Consider the following 20,693-nt stretch of genomic DNA (forward strand, 5'->3'; position numbering starts at 1 on the left):
GTGTTTTTAAATGGTTTTCTGACAGGCAGAAATTGACATGTGAAGCTTTCTTTGGCATCAAAAGGGCAAATTTGGACCTGTTGAACATTCACCTGCTGGAAGGCTGTTGGAGGCACAGATGCCCTGGCAGGGAAAGAACATACCCTTAAGTATTCTGATTTCCTTTTGCAGAATGTCTGTCTACTCATATTGCTCAAGGTCAGCAAGTCCTTGCAAGAGGACTATCACTTTGTTGTTTGAATTTGTTCATGTTATTAGGAGAAGCTTAAAAATGTGAACTATGTACCAAAGCTCGACTGGTGCACAGTCAGAACAATTGTTCTAGGCAGTATCCAAAGCACCATAGCAATTGACAAAACAGAAATCGATGTAGCTGTGAACAAAGTGAGCATTCTAATGAACAATATATTCTGTCACTGTCATATTTCAAGGGATCCCCCACCCCCAGCAAATGTACATATATAGGCTTTGTATGCTGCCTTGAGGCACGTGGGGGGGGGAGTATTTTCAGTGTGTAAGTTGCCTTAATAGTTTTTCTTGCTCATCTTCAAAATAACTAAAGTAGATGGCCACTGCATCCATGAGGAACTTATTGGCCAAGGCCACTAAAACACAAGAGAATTTGAACTGAAGCCTCCCAAACCCAACATTCTTTGCAATGGACCAAAATTGCTCATTACGTGTGTTAGAATATTGGGGTTTGGTGACTTTTTAAAAATGTTTGAAGTCCCCAGTCATGAACAGTAATGTGATTAGATTTACAGTTTAATATTTTCCACTGTGACAATTTGGGGTTTTTAGCAACACTTGAATTTTGGCAATTGCTACCTACTGCAAAATCCAGCTGGCAATATTCCCAAAATGCTCCAAATGTTTCCTTGAGGGAGAAAATTCTTGCATTACTCAACCCAGATTTATCAGTGCATCTAGGTATCTCTTGTTTGGGGTGATTTCAAATGCTCTAGATATAGGACACGTATGGGAACATGAGGCAAGACCACTTCCAGATTTCCTGAAACAACAAATTCTCAAGAAAATCTGAGCAGATAAGCTAGTTTACAAAAGGAGAGCAATTCTTACTCATCAGGCAAAAGGTTATGACAGTAAAGGTTTAGATGGACAACTGTGTTTCTACTTTCTGCAGTTTATCTGGCAGTGGTTACTAACCAAGCACTAATCACAATCAATGAGAAATCATCCTAACTACCTATTAACTGCCACACCATGTGGTCTGTGGGTACTAGCCGCATGTCCGCAAACTATAAACTCTCTTTGCCACCTCACTACAAAACTCTGTTGAAATAGTCCATCACCAACAATGAGAGTGAGAAAGTTCTGTCCTGGAGAACAGCAAGAAAAGCTGTTCACTTAAAACACAGCCTTAGAGAGACAGAAATAATGAAACTACTACTACAAGCATACACTCCTTACTCTCCCCCTCTACTCAAACATATTTAATGTTTTATTTACACAATGTTGTCAACACCAAATGCACCAAGCCAAAGACCTCTTTGGGGTTTTTTTTGGGGGGGGGTTGTTTAATGTAAAGAATGGTACCAGATTAATAGCTGGTGATTCCATTCATCAAGAGGATGAACTGTACTCCCTGAACTGACAGGCTCAGTCTAATAGGATGACAACAAGTTAAAAGTGTGAAAAGGCCCAAGTAAATTCTTGAGCAATATTACTGTGGTATCATAACTACTTGCTTTTAAGTGGCTCTTTTCTTCCCAGAACTGTTTTAATATTTGCTTAGTGATTTAAAAATATTTAAAATACTGTTACATAATTCACCTTGGGAGGCTTTATCCCTACAAAGCACCCTAAAAAAACTCTTATAAAAATGAAACAAAAATTAAAATTAAATTACTAAACAATCAGTAGTCTCAATCATACTGCTTTAGTGACATGTTAAAACTGACACTATTAATTAAAATTGGGGGGGGGGAGCCATTCAAATGGCATTGCTTGCTTTCATAGGTACAACATGCCTGTTTTTAGAGAATGTGGACTTTGAATCCGCAACCAGTATAAATTATCCTTTGCTTTGAGGGCTGAATAATGTAGTTTAACTAGTTCTTCAGTTGGAATGAATTACACAAGACAAAAGGCTGCTGTACGTTTGAAAATGCTATTGTACGCTTGAGTTAGAAAAGGAAACCTAGAACATTTGATCTTAAGTGCATTCAAATTTTCTAAGAGGTAGTTAAAAAAAATAGTTGAGTCACCAGATTAAGTATTTGGACTACTACAAAAAAGTGGGATAGAGGAAGTTGACATGTACTATAAACTGAGAGCTGCTCTGAATCTACAGCCAACTGGGTATTTTATCTTCAGTTTACAGTTATAAATCAAATATTTTCTACCAAGTCCAAGTCCATTCAGTGCAGCTGGAATGTTTTGGGTTGGGCTTTTCTCACATATAAAGCAAATAAAGTTATAGGCAACAAGATTCTCAACCTTGAAAGAACATAATTCTACTAGAATTTTCATAATAAATTAGCATTAGCAGTTAAAGGCATCTTTACAGTCAATGGCGCTCAGACAAAGAATAGTTTTTTGCATGCAACTTTCAGGGCTTGGCACCTCAAATTTGAACTTAAAATCAAGCATTCTTGATTATACACATTACCTCACACAGGAGAACAACTATCACAGGGTCAGCATAAGGGGTTTGGGACCTTAGAATCAGATCCTAATGGTGTACAATGTAGTACCCTGACTATAAGACTGGTTACCTATTTCCCTTTCATGCTGCAGTCCAAGAAAGATAATGGCACAGGATTGATCAGCAGCTTTCTCCTCCATGTAAATATACACATATAAATATTCCTTTTCCAACAAGCCTTTTACGTGGACATTTTTATTCCAGTCTGTATTGTACTTCAAATTCTATTTATAAATGTTTTATTGTTGATACTTATTGTCAAGTTTCTCTAGGATATTTTATGGGAAGAGATTCTTGAATGAAACGAATAGATAAATCCTGGCACTTCTGTGTAAAATGGCACCTCCTTGATGCTGCTCAGTTCTGTGTGCCACTCATTAAGGATGATCCAAGGATGATGATCAGGGTGGCAAGGGATCTAGAAACTGGGCATTTTTAGACTGGAGAAGAGAATGATGTGCAGTTAGGGGTGCTGTAGTTGCATTCTGTATGCAGATCCTGCACCGATTAGGGGTTGGACAGGATGACCTCTAAGATGCCTTCAAATTCTAAGAGTCTATGAAACCTAGCCCAGCATCTTGCAACCCTACTCTTATTCTCAAATCTTGTTTCTGATGCTTCTCTTTCTCATAATTACTACCACCTGTTTCCTTGCTACGCAGAAAGCCAATGAGCAGGCAGACAATGGCTTTTAAGGCTAATCATTCTCACCACCACTGGTGCCTGGGTCAGTGTGAGAAGTAGGCAGGCAAGCTGAAGAGCAAGTTCAGTGGGTGCCTGCACAGATGCACAACTATGCCACTTATTGATACTGGTCTTCATAGCCAACACAGATGGATTGGAATGTAGTAGAAATAATGTGTCCTGCAACACACTACAGATAGAAAAAAAAATGCTCACATAAAAGCAGAAACTGATCTGTCACCAGGCAAAATATGGAGAAGACACATGGTGGCAAATCCAGCTAATATTGCATGGCAAAGTCCAAAGATAAACTAAGAACAGTCTTCTCCATAAGGTAAAGGTAAAGGGAACGACTGGGGTTGTGGCGCTCATCTCACGTCATTGGCCGAGGGAGCTGGCGTACAGCTTCCAGGTCATGTGGCCAGCATGACAAAGCCGCTTTTGGCAAACCAGAGCAGCACACGGAAACGCCGTGCTTTCGAACTGCTAGGTTGGCAGGAGCTGGGACCGAGCAACAGGAGCTCATCCCGTCGCGGGGATTCGAACCTCCATCCTTCTGATCGGCAAGCCCTAGGCTCTGTGGTTTAACCCACAGTGCCACCCGTGTCCCAACAGTCTTCTCCATACAAGGCATCAAATACTAGTAAGTTCCAAGTCCTGGGATGCGTTGAAAGCAAGCAAACCATAATGGAAAGCATTAAGCGCCAGAGTAGGAAAAGATTGAGACTGCTGGTGTTGGAAAGAGAGCAGGAGGATACCAAAACAAACCAGCAAAGTGGCATGCCCAAGTGCCTGAGGAGAAAGTCAGCAGGGGGCTGTCTCAGCACTAGAAAACCTGTGGGAGGCTTTTCATTCAACAGAACAGCAAAATGACACATGCAACAAATTGATGATACAAATTGAACCAAGGCAAGCAGTATCTCCGATTTGGAAACTGGCCAGGTAAACAATCCTTGTTAAGTACAACTTTTAAAACAAAAAACATTGTTACACACCGAACTTCACCACCACTGAAACTTTAGTCACGAATATGGGTGATGAGCATTTGCTAAAATATGTTGTACTTAATGAAGCCTTGTGGCTTGGGGTATCACAATACTGGCTGGAACTGCTATGTTTCAAAGAGTAAAACTATAAACATATAAGACTGTGCCTGCAAATTTCCTACCAAGTAAAGTTTTAAAGCTACGAACAAAAGACATTACAAGTGATAAAGATAGGAGTCCCAACATATAACAGCCATACAACCAGTTCCATACTCACTCCTCCTGCTCCACAATCTCAATGCTTTTCTCTGTGTTGCCATTCTTGCTGTTCTCTCGATCAGCAAAACAGACACACTTTTCAATTTTCTATTAATTATCTAGTAAATAATTTCCCTACCAGACAAGCAAGCAGCTCCAGATAAAGTTATGAGAAAAATATTAAATAAAAAAATGCCAATTCAGTGATGTGAAATCCATGCACATACTTGTAACCCAGTATATACAGTTCCATAGCCAGCTATCAGCTCTTCTCTTCATTTTAGTGGAGAAAAGAAAGGCTTGTATGTCTTTTCTAGGATGGTACCCTGCAGTTTTTAGAAGCACCAATATGAAATTGGTTGCCTGATCAGTAAGGGCACATTTTAGACCATGGGTAGGCAAACTAAGGCCTGCTTGGACTACTGCAATGCGCTTTACGTGGGGCTACCTTTGAAGGTGACCCGGAAACTGCAATTAATCCAGAATGCGGCAGCTAGACTGGTGACTGGGAGCGGCCGCCGAGACCACATAACACCAGTCTTGAAAGACCTACATTGGCTCCCAGCATGTTTCCAAGCACAATTCAAAGTGTTGGTGCTGACCTTTAAAGCCCTAAATGACCTCGGTTCAGTATACCTGAAGGAGCGTCTCCACCCCCATCATTCTGCACGGATACTGAGGTCCAGCGCCAAGGACCTTCTGGCAGTTCCCTTGCTACGAGAAGCCAAGCTGCAGGGAACCAGGCAGAGGGCCTTCTCAGTAGTGGCACCCGCCCTGTGGAACGCCCTCCCACCAGATGTCAAAGAGATAAACAACTACCAGACTTTTAGGAGACATCTGAAGGCAGCCCTTTATCAGGAAGCTTTTAATGTTTAATAGATTATTGTATTTTAATGTCTGTTGGAAGCTGCCCAGAGTGGCTGGGGAAACCCAGCCAGATGGGCGGGGTATAAATAATAAATTATTATTATTATTATTATTATTATTATTATTATTATTATTATTATTATGCGGCCCAATCAACTTCTAAATCCGGGCTGCGGACGGTCCAGGAATCAGCGTGTTTTTACATGAGTAAAATGTGTCCTTTTATTTAAAATGCATCTCTGGGTTATTTGTAGGGCATAGGAATTCCTTCATCCCCCCCCCAAATATAGCCTGCCCCCCCCACAAGGTCTGAGGGACAGTGGACCGGCCCCCTGCTGAAAACGTTTTCTGACCCCTGTTTTAGACAAACAAATGTATTTTCATGATCTACATATCTACTATTTAACCTTCAACACTTCCAAGAACTGGCCCACAGACCTCACTGAATGTAGCCCTTATCCACCCAAATCTTGATGATTTTGTCTGCCCATCACAGTTGTAGAAAATGCAATGTAATAAACAAAAGGGGGGGGAGTAAAAGGGGGAAAGCAGGACTCCTCAGCACAGAAAGCTAGTTAACAAAGAAGCTACACAATACTAGAGTGAACCCTGGTTAACCCTACATTAGGTAAAGAAATACAGCCCCACATTTCGGATGTTTTATTGGTATAGTAATGCTTCCCTGCCGCAAGTAGCTCAACTAAATTATCTTCCCTGTTTGCTGCATACCATTTCTTATGCAAAATTAAGCACAGCCTAACTCAGCACTCTCTTTAAAACATACCCTCAAATTAACCTAATTTAAGGGGTGTTTGTTGCTGCAAACATGTGCATTATTTATATTTAATGCTAACTTCTAGCTTAGTGTGGTTTTAGTGCTCAGAATTACACACTGCTGAAAATCACTTTTAATAAAGCAAATGCTGAACAACCCTGAAGCACAGCAGCACAAGGGGTGCCGCTTCAGTCCACTGCCCATACTGTATGTGTAACAATGGGGAAAGGCTTTCCTCACAGAGTCGTAAATTTTCTCACTGCACCACAGTGGCTCAAGTGTAGAAAATCTCTGAAATGGGTCATTTGTATCTTTGGAAAGGCTGATTTAAGCTTTTAACCATCTGGATCTGAAACATTTAATCTCAGGCAACAGATGGGCTATTCTTAGATGATGGGTGTACATGAGCTTATAGGCCATGCACACCAACCCCAGCATCACCCTCTGGATCCTTTTGGAAATTTACTGATACAAGGAGAGAAACCAAGTACAGTGGTACCTCTGGTTAAGAACTTAATTTGTTCCAGAGGTCCGTTCTTAACCTGAAACTGTTCTTAACCTGAGGTACCACTTTAGCTAATGGGGCCTCCCGCTGCCACTGCTGCACGATTTCTGTTCTCATCCTGAAGCAAAGTTCTTAACCCGAGGTACTATTTCTGGGTTAGCGAAGTCTGTAACCTGAAGCGTCTGTAACCCGAGGTACCACTGTATGCGCACAAATCACATAGGCACTGCTACTAGCTGGGATGAACACACTCGGGTCCTGCTTAGCAGCATGCATTCTCCTCAGCACATAAAATCCACTATCAGTTGCATGGGTAAAGGCCCACTATGAGAGGTGGTTTTCCAAAACCCTATTCCTTCAACACGACACATCTAAGATTAGCACAATCCCCTGGAAGCTAAGCAGATAAGTAGGCATATTGTAAAACTTCAATTATGTCACATTAGTAGCATACCTCACCACCACCCCTAAGGGAGGACATTAACAGGGACAATCTTCCTTCCACTTTAGTAAAAGAATGTGCATAATTCTCTTGCAGTTCTTTCAATAAAATGAGACTGAGATGGAAAGATTTATGTGCATGCTACCAACAGTTGTCTCTATCAAGTATTGAAATCCTAGAGCTGCATCAAGCTCCAGAGGTTCCCTTGATTTTGGGGGTAACTTTTCAAGTTAAAGATGGGGAACCTCAGAAATCCTGGTGTATGCAGTAAAGCCTGTCACTCAACAATTTAGATCTCACCTAAGTCTGCTACTTATATGAAAGAAATTAAAAGAAAGGCTACATTTGCTTTTTGTTTTGTTTTTACTATTACAGTATTGATAAAAGAACTCATTTTTCTTCCTAGCTGGACAGGCAAAGCTTCTCTCTTTTCTGTTTACTTCAATAGACTTGCATACCAAAACCTTCTGCTAACAGAGAATGTACTCAAAGAATCCAGTGTTCAAGCAGCAACTTTATTAGCTATCACAAAATCTATGTTAGGCGAAAGATTAATATGCACACACAGATTATAAATACATCATGTACAGCCTGCTGTACAAATGCACCCTCATTTTAGCTTGCCTAGTGCTTCTACCGTGTTTCTCCAAAAATAAGACACCGTCTTATATTTATTTTTCCTAAAAAACAACAACACGGTGGCTTATTTTCAGGGGATGTCTTATTTTTTATTAAGTATGGTACAGTTTAACCTACAAGGTTAAACTGCCTATCACTATGGCTTATTTTCAGGGTACGGCTTATTTTCGGAGAAACACGGTGGGTGGGTGTGGGTGTGGGTGGGTGGGTGGGTGGGTGTGTGTGTGTATATATATATATATATATATATATATATATATATATATATATATATAATTAAGCATATATAAGATGCTGTATTCTTATCTCCACTTGAAACATTGCAGAAAACACCACCTGTATAAGAGCAAGAAAAGCCTAGTTTTGCTTCTTAGCCAGGAAAAACATTCTGGGCCCTACATGGCAGGAGGCATCTCTGTTGATATGCCTAACTAGGGGTATGAAAATCGAGAAAGACAGCAGTCACTGGTGCCTAAAAAAATCCTCAGGCCTGAACTGGCACAGGGATTGCTGCACAGGTAAAGAAAAAGGGTTTCTTTGCCTCTTGACATTTACAAAAAAATGTTGCACAGCATCTAAGCAAATCTGTAACCAGAAAGTTACATATATATTTTTTAAATGAAGCATAGGGAGAGTTTCTCTTGACAAACAGTACTAGTTATATGTCTTACCATCTCACTTTCAGCTTTTAAGAACAATGGGGTTCTCTATTTAGTTATAAAGAGAAAGTCTGTTGTTAAAATCATTTAGAAAGCAGACATGAAATAAAAGAGGGAAATGCAAAACACAATCAGAATTTCCAAAAATATCCAGTATTTGATACATAGGAATCCTATCTCCCACAAGTTTAATCTTAAAATGGGATTTGTCTAATAAGTCCATCTGCTGGATACCTTCACCAGCTTGTTCTGAGACTGGAAAGCCAATACACACCTCAACATAAAAACTGAGGTTTAAAAGAGGAAATAGCTTGTTCAGCATCCCACCAATTAGTTAGCAATAGCCCCATTGGTTATTAAATCAGAATGAGTGAGTAAAATAATTAGATTTTAAATCAAGTGTCAGGGACTGGCAGGACACTGACGATTGCGCACCAGGAGAAGGGGCCCTAGAGTTTGACTGGGGGGGCAGTGATTTGTGGGGAACTGTACTTGTCAGGAGGCAAGAGTCAGGGCAAGGTGAAGCTTCACAGTTGGAGGGTGGAGCACAGGATGGGTCAGAAAAAGAAGATCAGGCAAGCAAAGGGCCAGGTGTTCCCCCCTGCCTCCTCCAGAACCAGTAGGGGATTGCAGAGGGATGAGCAAAGGAAGCTGATATCCAGGCACAGTCTCTGGCTGCATGCACATAGCCTGTTGGGGGGAGGTACATAACTGGTGGAAGTGGAGTGGCCCCCTGTTGCTACAACTGCTCCATAATAATAATAATAATTTTATTATTTATACCCCGCCCATCTAGCTGGGTTTCACCAGCCACTCTGGGAAGCTTACAACCTATCTTAAAACATAATAAAAACATCAAGTGTTAAAAACCTCCTGATACAGGGCACAAAGTGCAGACCTGGGAATAGCTGTCTAGACACTAGACTGGTGTGCATGGGTATTCGAAGCCATACAAACTACTCTTCAGTGTCAGCTTTGACAATAAAGAGTTTACTATCTGCTGTGCGCATTTTTTGGTTGGGAAGCACCCTTTCCAGGCCTCTCTACTGGCCTTCAGAGCTCTCTCCAAGCCACAAACGTCTCCCCAGGCCACATCCATCGCTGGCCCTGCTTCATACCCCAAGTAGTTTTGCCTGGCTAGAATGTGGCCTTGAACTCTGACCGTGCCTCTTGCTTGCTTGGATGGCAGGAACAAGCCTACTGTACAAATATAAAATTACCATTTGTTCCTCCATGCACCTATGCCTCTGGTCTCCGAAGGATGCCCAGAAGGGATTGAGGGCTTTGGGCTGAAGGTTGCCCACCCCTGTGTTAAACTAATAGCAAAACTGGCTATTAGCATTTGTAATTTATAGGGCCAAAGATCCAAAAACTATCTAGGCTACTAACTGCAAGAGCTAGTAAAGTTCTTGAATTTTTGCATTGAAACAAAAGGCCTTCATATTCCTGTATCGCAGGCTGTGCTGGAAACTCCCTTCAGGTTCAAAGGTGATTTCCCATGCAGCATAGAGAGCAAACAATGTCTGCTCACCACAAAAAGGAGGGGGGAGTATGGGTAAATAAACTTTGCCACATTTAAAGTAGTCCAGTTCTCGCAACAACCTCTCTCTTAGCTTGCTCAGAATCTTTCATAAAAGACAGCATCACTACTCCACCATTTTTTGTGCTACCACATAAAAAGAGCTGTGCTTCTCTTTCCCATCCATCCAGAGAACTGTGCTCTCTTGGATTGCTTCTTAAAAGGGAATGAGGGGCAATTTCTCTCACCTTTCTACTTTAGTTTCCGAGAGCAGCAGATGGGATGCTGTCTGACTGCTTTGTTCCTCAAGCAACAAAGCTCCCCGTCTTTGCCAGCTGTTAATTAAAAGTGATGAATGAGACAAAAAAGGGATATATCTATGCTAGCAGCATTTCTACTTCCCCCCACCTTTACTGGGGGTTTCCACACATGGAAGGGTCAACCTCTGTGAACTCCATGTACCAGTACTCTCTTTTAAGAAGAACCAGACAGCCTTCACAGTTCTTAGGTCTGCTGAAAGAGGTGCAACTGAAACTACCTAGATCAGGGGTCAGCAACCTTTTTCAGCAGTGGGCCGGTCCACCGTCCCTTAGACCACGTGGTGGGCCGGATTATTTTTTTGGGGGGGTGAATAAATTCCTATGCCCCACAAATAACCCAGAGATGCATTTTAAATAAAAGGACACATTCTACTCATGTAAAAACACGCTGATTCCCGGACCGTCTGCGGGCCGGATTTAGAAGGTGATTGGGCTAGATCCGGCCCCCGGACCTTAGGTTGCCTACACCTGGCCTAAATCCTCAACCCTTGATGGACTATGAGGCGTCAATAAATCCAAGCATTCCTGTAACAAAGTTAAAAGGCATCACACCTCTGCTGTTTCAGTGGGTTCTCTTATTTTCCACACCCCAATGAACACACCCCTTTTTTAGTTTAGCAGCAAATTGTATTAAATTTAAGAGCTACTAATAGGTATTATGTCACTGCCCGTGTTTATATTACCATTGCTTATCCCTTACTGCCCTGAGATAAAGTGTTGGATATTTCATGGGATGTTACAAGTATGAAACCTGGGAACAGTATGAAGTTCAGGGAAAGAGACAGAGTATAAAGTTTAATATTTTCTACCTGTTTTCTTATTAATTTTAACAGTGGGATGAATTGGTTTGCAATCTATAAAAAACTATTTTTACTAAGATGGTTTCCCCCCATCTGTTTGCAACACTGAATAAGCACGTTAAGAATCTGCACCATACAGCTTGGGTATATCAAGATGCCAATTAAGATGCAACTGCACACACCCCAAGCTCTAAGGCTTGTTCGTTATCACTCTGTACTCAACTCTTTTCACTGTGCTTAACAACTTAAGATTGCAAGACTGTATAACATCTATTCATTTTAACCAGGCTGATTTCAAATAATGCCCTATATAGAACTCTAAAGCCATGTCCTTTCTCTCTGTGATTTATAAGCAATGCACACAGGGTTTTTTTTCCCTCATCTACAGATTTACCTTGCCCCATTGCAGTTCAATGGATTATAAGAACAAGGTCTTTCTTCTGTTTTCTGTATTAAGAAAAATTAAGGAAGCAGAGGTTATCAACTCAAACACATCTGTCACTAGCAAAGGGAAATCCTAGTTTCCCCATCAATATTCAAGCCACAAGAGAAAATGTAAAGACCTCGTTCTGGCATCATTATTCAAATAGATTATTATTAAAGTCAAATAATTTTTTACGGGAGCAGACTTCAATCATCTAAGAATTAGAGTTAGACAAATAATGTGAGACATTCTATAGCTTGCTTGATCACTGCCAAAGCCCTATCACCGTGGTATCAGAACACTGAAGCATCTAACAGCTCAGATAGTTGGAGACTTGGACAGTAGCCATACCACCTCCCTAGCTGGGTCATTAAATCTAACTAAAAGGGGAGAGGAATCCAGGCTCTATCTCAGGTCATCACAGCCTGCCTTCCCTACTCCCAGGGATGTGTTCAGTGGACAAAGATCTTCTCAAAAGAGACAGGTAAAGCTATTGTTAAAAATAATGGTTTAAGGCTTCTGCAATTATAACTAAGCAGCTAAAAGCTAGAATTTGGCCTCCAAAAGAAAAAAGGGGCCATCAACTGGGGAACATTACCATCACAAACACCCATGAAATTAATAGGTGCTTCATGAGTATAGCTCTCACTTCTGTTCCATTTCAGAGGAATTCAAAAACAAACCATTTACAGGAGATAGTGAACCAAAGTTAAAAACTACTAACAGTTAGTAGTAAAAGTCTGATGTTTTCCAGCTGTCAAGATTTCTGTGGTGCAAGTGGGCAAGCACTACTGGATGTCACTCCCTATATTTAATTTAACATTTATCAGAGTTGAAGTATCTGAAAAAATATAGCAAAATTATTATTATTATTTTAAAAAATGTTATTCAGTGATCCCAATTTCAAAGTTCATATAGGTTACTCATACCAAGTTACTTGAAGTAGTCAAAATACTGGCTGGACATATTTTCTGATACTGGTGTGTTTAATTAGTTAAGTAATTAGCATACCTCCGTTCAGCCGAAGATCACAAAGTAGTTCACAACATAAAAATGCAAAATGAGAACACAAAATACATAATAAAACAAAAACAAACCAATAACTCCCTTCCACAAATACATTTAAAAGATAATAGATATTTATTTATATTTGAAACCTTTCTACTCCAGTGGCCTCTTGGTTAACCTCTCTACATGCACATTTTAATGCACTCCCTACCATGCAACCACGCTGAATTTGAATAAGCTGACAATGTCATGGTCTCTAAGGAGTATATCAAATGCTTCTGAAATGTAAAAAAAGGGGGGATACAGAGCTGTGTTGTTAGCACATGTAAAAATATTAGAAGCTTTTTAGGGTTCAATGCTATAGATCAGGCACCCCCAAACTTCAGCCCTCCAGATGTTTTGGACTACAATTCCCATCTTCCCCGACCACTGGTCCTGTTAGCTAGGGATCATGGGAGTTGTAGGCCAAAACATCTGGAGAGCTGCAGTTTGGGGATGCCTGTTATAGATGAATATACCCTATAGTGGACCTGATCTGTGATCCTCTCTGAATTTCATATAAACTTCCTTTTATGCAAATACTCAAGCAAAACCATAGTGGGTGATAGGTTTCACACCAGCTCACCCCACATTCCCTTGCTGCCCACTGATGCCTATGAAGGACCAAACCTCAAGATATGTACACCACTAAACCAGAGTGTAACATACAGTGAGTGGGACCTAAATCCTTTGGGGCTAGTAAGGCCCTATTTTGAACCTTACATCCAATATAAGATCAAAGAAGAAGACTTATGAGTGGGGCAAGCTAGCCTGATTCTGATCCTCCAACATATGTTCACTCTAGCATCTGTATATGTAACCTCTGACTGTGTGGGTCCTAATGGGCTTAAGCAGAGTAAAACTTAAGAGGCAATAGACCCTCTAAGTCCAAAGAAATATCAAGGTGCTGGACACTTCAGAGCTGCTTCTTTGCAAAAAGCTTTAGTCCCAAAGGGATGGAACAACCACAGCAAATAGTAAATGTATAATTTGCAGCTTACACAAGATAAAAGTCCAAAAATATTATTCAGCTCAACTGCAGAACAAACTTCCATTCCCTCTTTCCAGCTCTCCACTGTGTAACTCCCCACTACTGGGCTGAACCAACCCATTTGTAAGGATTACACATACAGCTAGTGTGAACTAGCAACTGATCAGCTAAGAACAGCATGAGTAATTGCCATTCTAAACCAAAACCTCTTGGGATAATAAAGGCAAAATCTTCATAAACTTATTAGTCCCTTTTAGGATATGGAAGAGTATGAGTAATGAACACTTTTCTTTTGTGAGAATTTAACCAATTTAAAGGACTGCCCACTGTACAACTATGCTTTTAAAAATAAATAACAACAAGAGGGGGGGGGAACCAAACTTATAAGTCAACAGAAAATACAAAGTGGCAGAATTGTTTGTTACAGTATACAAAGAGAGAGAGAGAGAGAGAGAGAGAGAGAGAGAGAGAGAGAGAGAGAGAGAGAGAGAGAGAGACTCAGAAAGATAGATTGAAACGTAACAACATTAAGATCATCCACGGATACTGTACTTTATTTTCCTCAAGATCTGTCAAATCCCACATATCCTTTCCCCCTTATTTACCTAAAAGCACACTACTGTACTACCAGAGGTAGGAAATAGGAACACTGCAACATGGCAAGCCGCCTTATACAGAGTCAGATCCATCTAGTATTGTCTACAACTGACTGGCAGTGTCCTTCCAAGGATTAACCCAGCAACCTTCTGTGTGCAAAGCAGATGCTCTATCATTGAGAAACAGCCCTCTCCCCAAAAGGAAACATGCAAAGTTTTTGTACAAGTTCATTCCAAACCATTGGCCGTAATGAGACCAGGATACAAGAGCACCTACATGAGATTACCTGGGATTTCTCTCTTTCTAACCACAGTGCAAGACAGCCAAATCATTGGACAGGCATAAATTAGGTTGGCTCTGGTACAGCAAGAAAGATACCCATTCCTGCACAGGAGACAAGCGTGACAGCCAGTTCCTGTCTCCTGCTGACAACTTCTGAGCCCACACACACTACATTACTGAGTGCATTTCAAACAGTTGAACACAGACCCTGAGTTAGAAGAGAAAAGCAAGAATATCCCAAAGCACTAACCAACCAGTATCCCATACTATCAAATATTTAATGTTCATAGTCCTGCTCGGAGAAGCTCTGCCCAGTCTGCACCCAAAACAGGTAGCACCTATCACACAGCATGGATGTGACGTCAAATACTGGAGAAAAGTGAGAAAGAATCCACTTTCTTTCAATATTGTACAAAGCCCTGAAAAACTGTTTCTAACAGAGGCATAATATCTAAGAATGAAGTTACAACTGCTTACGCCAACTTTAGCAAAAAGTCTTTTATGGGATCTGTGTCCCTAAACTTGGAAACGATGAAACAATTCCTAAAGCAGACACGCTGATTCTCAGTGCGTTGGAATGTGCCCGAGGTTCATGGCAGCCTTGTATCATAAGAACATGATGATATCCAATTCAGGGAACAGGATTCCATCCATGTCCTATACCAGGGGAGGAGAATCCTTTTCAGCCCCAGGGCTACAATGCCTCATGGGCAAACTTCCAGGGGCTGCATGCCAGGGTGCGCTGAGCCAGAGGCAACAGAGGCTGGAGCAAGGAACATGACTCTTACCTTTGTACAGTAAGCTACATGTGCAAGCCAGAAGTTTCTACACACTCCTATCTCTCCATCTAGACAAGCAAGAGACATTATCATAGTTCAAGGACACATTCCAGTGAGGCAAAAGTACTCAAGGAGGGTGCACAGCGGAGCTAGCAAGGACTGCAGCCAAGGTAGAGAGAGCATGTAAAGAGGCTTGAAAAGCAGTATTTGGACCCTGGGCCTGGCGTTCACTGCTCTGTCCTAAACAAATGCAAAAAATGCCCTTTGCTTTCATTTAAGAAACTGGCAAGGAATGATAGCTTAATTCTGTAAGTGTGCCTGCTACATTCTGCATTCCATAGGGGGGGAAATAAAACATCACAGTTGTGATGGACAAAAGGAAGTTTTCGTTATTTTGTCAGATACGATATACAAAATTAGAATATTATAGGCAGGGAAAGTAAATGTTACTTCACCTGTTAATGTTTACCTTTTTTTAGAATGTCACATCATCAAAACCTCTATTCCAGGCATCCCCAAACTACAACCCTCCAGATGTTTTGGCCTACAACTCCCATGATCCCTAGCTAACAGGACCAGTGGTCGGGGAAGATGGGAATTATAGTCCAAAACATCTGGAGGGCCGTGGTTTGGGGATGCCTGCTCTATTCACTACCACGCCCATTTCAAATATGAATAAAATAAAATACGGTATGTAATGATTTGGTGGGAAGAAGAGGATTAGTAGGGGGAGAAATCCAAGCTGTTCTACAATAACATTAGTAGTATTGTTTACATAGTGTCCCCAACATAAAATAATAAACAAACAAACAAACAAACTTGTATACCACCCTACATCCGTAGATCTCAAGGTGGTTCACAATATAAAAACACAATATAAAAAATACATAATGAAAATAAAAACAACCCACTAATCCCCCTTCCCACAACATGTTTTAAAAGAGCATTAGATATCAATCAGCCAAAGGCCAAGTTAAAGGTATATAATGAAGGCACCAGCCAAACCTCCCTGGGGACAGCATTCCACAAACAGAGAGCCACCGCAGAAAAGGTCCGTTCTTGTGTTGCCCTCCTCCTGTGCAATATCTCAAACTATGGAAGGAATGAAACAATCGCCAGGAGTTTTCAGGTGCATTCCTTGCACACAGGCATCTCTCATCCTAAACCTTTTTGGTCACACAGACATAGGCATAACACTGCTGTCATGTCAGGGTAATGTACTGTATTCTGTGCCTGGCACAGGTGTTGCTACGTACTGCTCTAATCTCATGGTGCTGGCACAGTGTAATCTTTAAGATCTTACCTGGACATGAGCTGGAGTAGAGGAGAGATCTATCCACAGCTAATAACCATGGGATCAACACAGAACCTTTATGTTCAGAAACAGTATCATATGATGCGGACAAGCAACAAAACAACTCTGCTGTTGAGCTTCTAGAGGAATCTAGCTAGCTACTCTTGGAAACAAAATGCTGGACTAGATGAACCTTTTGATCTGATCCAGCAAAGAAGCTATTCTTATTAAACAGGTGGTCTTTGAAAAACACATGCAGACAGAACAATGGGGCGTACTCATTTTTCCATGTTTTTGGTGTTAACACAAATGCCTTCTATATTAAATTTATCAAATTGTTTATTTATGTTGTTTTTCTTGTATTGCCTGTTGGTCAGAGGATTCAAAAAAATAATCAGTAGGCTTCAGCCCATTAAAATTATCACAACAGCAGCATCACTTTGCCAATAAATAACTGTTGATGAGAAGCATATGCTTGCATCATGCCTTATCAGTTTATAGTGACAATTATCACCAAGGCATTTAGAGAACTCCTACCTTGCTACTATAAAAGTCATTATCTAGAAACAAGAGCATCTACCCTTGGGCACTTGTGTTTTTTTTGGGGGGGGGGGTATTTTAGCTGCTTCCAACTGAAAAATACACACTTTCCTTCAATCTAAAACTATACTAACTGTTGCCCAGGCTCAGGCCATGAAGAAATCATGCTATATAGCTAATATCTTAATGGCTCCCTTCTAATTGCTTCAATTCACATCCTTCAGCATTTTCACCACCACATTTCCAGATTGCTCGCGACACACCAATGAGGGCTAGAAACCACAGTACAGTAATAAAAATGCCCCTTAACCTGGTTGAAAATTATATGTGAATGTCATAAAAATTTATTAAATTATATATTCATAGGCTCTAATCCTGCTGAAAGTTAGTCATGGCTAATGTGAGTCTAATAACCTTCAATAGAACTTTACTTGAGTGCATCTGTGGGCAACACTCAACTATTACCCTTTATCAGACCAGTAAGTGCTGTGCTATGGCTTAGGATGACAAAGCATGAACAAATCAGAACAAGCTTCAGGCCCACATGCTCCCTTACATGCCTCCACTGCCAAAGCTAGTAAGAGAACAGAAGCTTCTGTCTCACTATGTTTTGTCATGTTGTCCGGACCAACAAACTGTGGTTAATACCAACTATGGTTTCAAACCAACCAACTTCGAATCCTAATTGACTATATAGTTCCTGTTTAAATTAACCATAGCTAAGATTAACAGGGTCACAATAAGAGCTGTGGTTAATCAAAAGCAGAACCAAAAAGCTTCTCAATTCATCTAAGTGAAGAGGATGAAAGGGGAGTGCACAAGCAAAAATCTCATATGGACTTCCTGTACTGTTGGCATCTGTCCATCTCAAGAGACAACGGAGTGCACCTCTGGGAGTGAAGTCAAACTGCTGCGATAGCATCACCGAAGCAACCTCCCCAGGGCTCAAGCCTAGGCAATGCATATGGAGCTCCTGGGATGCCCAGATGACAAGACCCACCCCCTCGGCCTCCCTGACATTGTCCAAAAGAAAGCAGAGCAATACATCTTGGCTGCAGGAGTTGCTAGAAGGAGGCACGAGACTCCACTCTGGATTTGTGTAGGGTTTTCTCCTTAGCCTATTCTCTTGAAGATGTCCTGCAAAGCAGTGGATGTTTAGGATCAGAGTTTTCCCTCTCCTAGATGGGCTACCTTTTCAGGTTGATGTCTCCCATCTACCCTTCAGCTCCCTCTATGCATGTGCAGAAGCTAAGGAATTGGTGGTCCCTGGTTTAAATGATACAGCAACCATTTGGTATGCACATTTGCTCAGGGAATAAATGACTTGGAAAGCTAGAAGCTTGATTTAAACTATTTAAATCACCTTGATTTACAAATCAATCGACCTACCTACCTATTTCTAGATGTCAATGACTGTACTCATAGAAACATGAAATCTTGACATGTCTTACTCTATTCTACAATAACTGAAGTTAGTCCAAAATTGCTATCACTTCCATAAAAATGAAACAAATGACACACCTCTCCAGAAAGAATAAAAAACTTTATTAAGGTGTGAGGAAATTCTGGCCCTCACTTGTTGCTGGATTCCAACTAGCGTCAGCCCCAGTTTGTCTTCTTTTTATGTTGCTTTTAAAAAAATATACAACCACTGTTTTGTTTTATCTGATAAGATACAGAATAGTTGTTCAAAAGTCAAAACACATAAATAATAAAAATTTAAATCCTCACCTTGGCAAGTGGTCTTTCTAAGCAACCAATAAAGTTTTGCTTTCAGACCTTATCCAAAAGTTCAAAATGATTCATCAGCACATCACACTAAACTGGGACAGGAACCTCTGGCCCATGGGCCCAATTTGGTCCATGAGGTCATTTCCCCCAAACCTTGCATGGGTGGACTTTAAGGGGGGGGGGGGTCTGCTTGTTTTCCGTAAGCATGCAATAAAAACAAGTGGGCACAGTTTTTTTACTCATCACTTCACAATGGAGCAGTCCTTGCAAGAGCCAAGCTCTGTGTTTCACACCAGCACTAACAAGACTACAGTGGTGCCTCGCTTAACGAATGCCCTGCTTAACGAAATTTCCACTTAACGAAAGGATTTTTCGAGTGGAGGTTGCCTCGCTAGACGAATTCGTTTTATGAAAAATTCGTCTAGCGAATTGCGGTTTCCCATAGGAATGCATTGAAATTCAATTAATGTGTTCCTATGGGCAAAAAAAAATCAAAAAAATTTCGATGCATTCCTATGGGATTCGCTAGACGAATTTTTCATTATAAGAAAAGACCTGTGGAACGAATTAAATTCGTCTAGCGAGGCACCACTGTACTCCATTGCACAGCAATGAAGAAATGGGAGCTTTTCCCCACACACAGTCCCTCCTCTCCATAGCTAAGACCCAGAGCAGGGACTCACTTAAAGTAGGCGCCCTTTGCAGCAGTTTCTCCCACACTTTTAAAGATTGCACCAGCCCAGTGCGGGAGAAACTGCTGCAAAGAACTCTCAGATCCCCCCCCCCCGCTCATACACACCCTATCCTTAGACACGAATATATAGGGAATGCAAGGGATTTTGACAGATAGGTGGGACAATCTGCCTGCCAATCATGTGTTGTCACAACACATTTGTTATTGCCAGGTGGATTGCCCTGCACATCTGTCAAAACTGGCTCACAGAAAAGGTTCAGCACCCCTGCACCAAACCACAGTGTGCACAAGCCAGAATGAGCTGCAGCAAGTCTCATGCACTCACTATTCCCTGGCTGTGTGGCCAGGAAGAGCTTGGAAGCTTTTGTTTAACCATGATTTGTTGTGTCATCTACAGCAACAAATTGTGGTTAACATTATCTATAGTTAATTTTAAAGCAAGAAGCCAACTAAGCCACAGTTACTGAAGCAGGATTATTTAAACTAGCCATACTCAAGATTAACCTCAGTTCCAGGTCTGGACAACATGGCAAATTGTGATTAATAACAAGCAGAAACAAGACCTTCCAAACTCTTCCTTTCAGGGTGAAAGGGAAGCTGAGTGCATGACCCTGAGATTTCTTGCAGCTCAGTCTGGCTTTTCTGGCTTGTGCTAAGCTATGGTTTTATGTGATGTGTAAAAGAAGTGTTTACACATAAGGTTTAGTCAGCAAACCTCTTAAGAAGACTGCAACAGTTCAGATCTAACACCAAACCAGGGTCTGGTACTATGTAAACTAGGCCTGTACTCTGGTGCTCCCCTCATGCAATCTGATTTTCTTTCTCATTGACATTTTAGCACAAGTCATAGTTTGCCTGGCTTAGAGGTAACAGTAAACTATGGCGTCCACTAAATCAGAAGGGAGAAAAATCAGAATGCATGAGAGAATGTGTGTGAGCACAGAGCTTGCTCACACAGTGCCAAACAAAAAACCCTACAAGGGTAGAGGCAGCACTATTCACCATGATTCAAAATATTTAGGAAAAGCAATGCTAAACCTTTTGGTCAGACTACTGACCAGCCAATTAGTGACCACGGCAAGGTGCCTTTTATGAAATAAATAATCAAGTTATATACCACTTGGTTGTAAAAAGCATCAAAAAGATAAAACAAGAAAATCAAGAAAAATTTACAACCCTACTTTAAAACATA

The 20,693-nt window shown here is 41.0% G+C and overlaps 1 protein-coding gene across 1 annotated transcript in view; it reads right to left on the minus strand.

Moving 5' to 3' along the window:
* ARHGAP35 (Rho GTPase activating protein 35) overlaps positions 1-20,693 on the minus strand; it is a 96,166-nt gene that overhangs the window by 69,039 nt on the left and 6,434 nt on the right. The gene's annotated exons all lie outside the window — the stretch shown is intronic.

This window comes from Zootoca vivipara, chromosome 6, assembly GCF_965207765.1.
Source record: "Zootoca vivipara chromosome 6, rZooViv2.hap1.1, whole genome shotgun sequence".
NCBI lineage: Eukaryota > Metazoa > Chordata > Lepidosauria > Squamata > Lacertidae > Zootoca > Zootoca vivipara.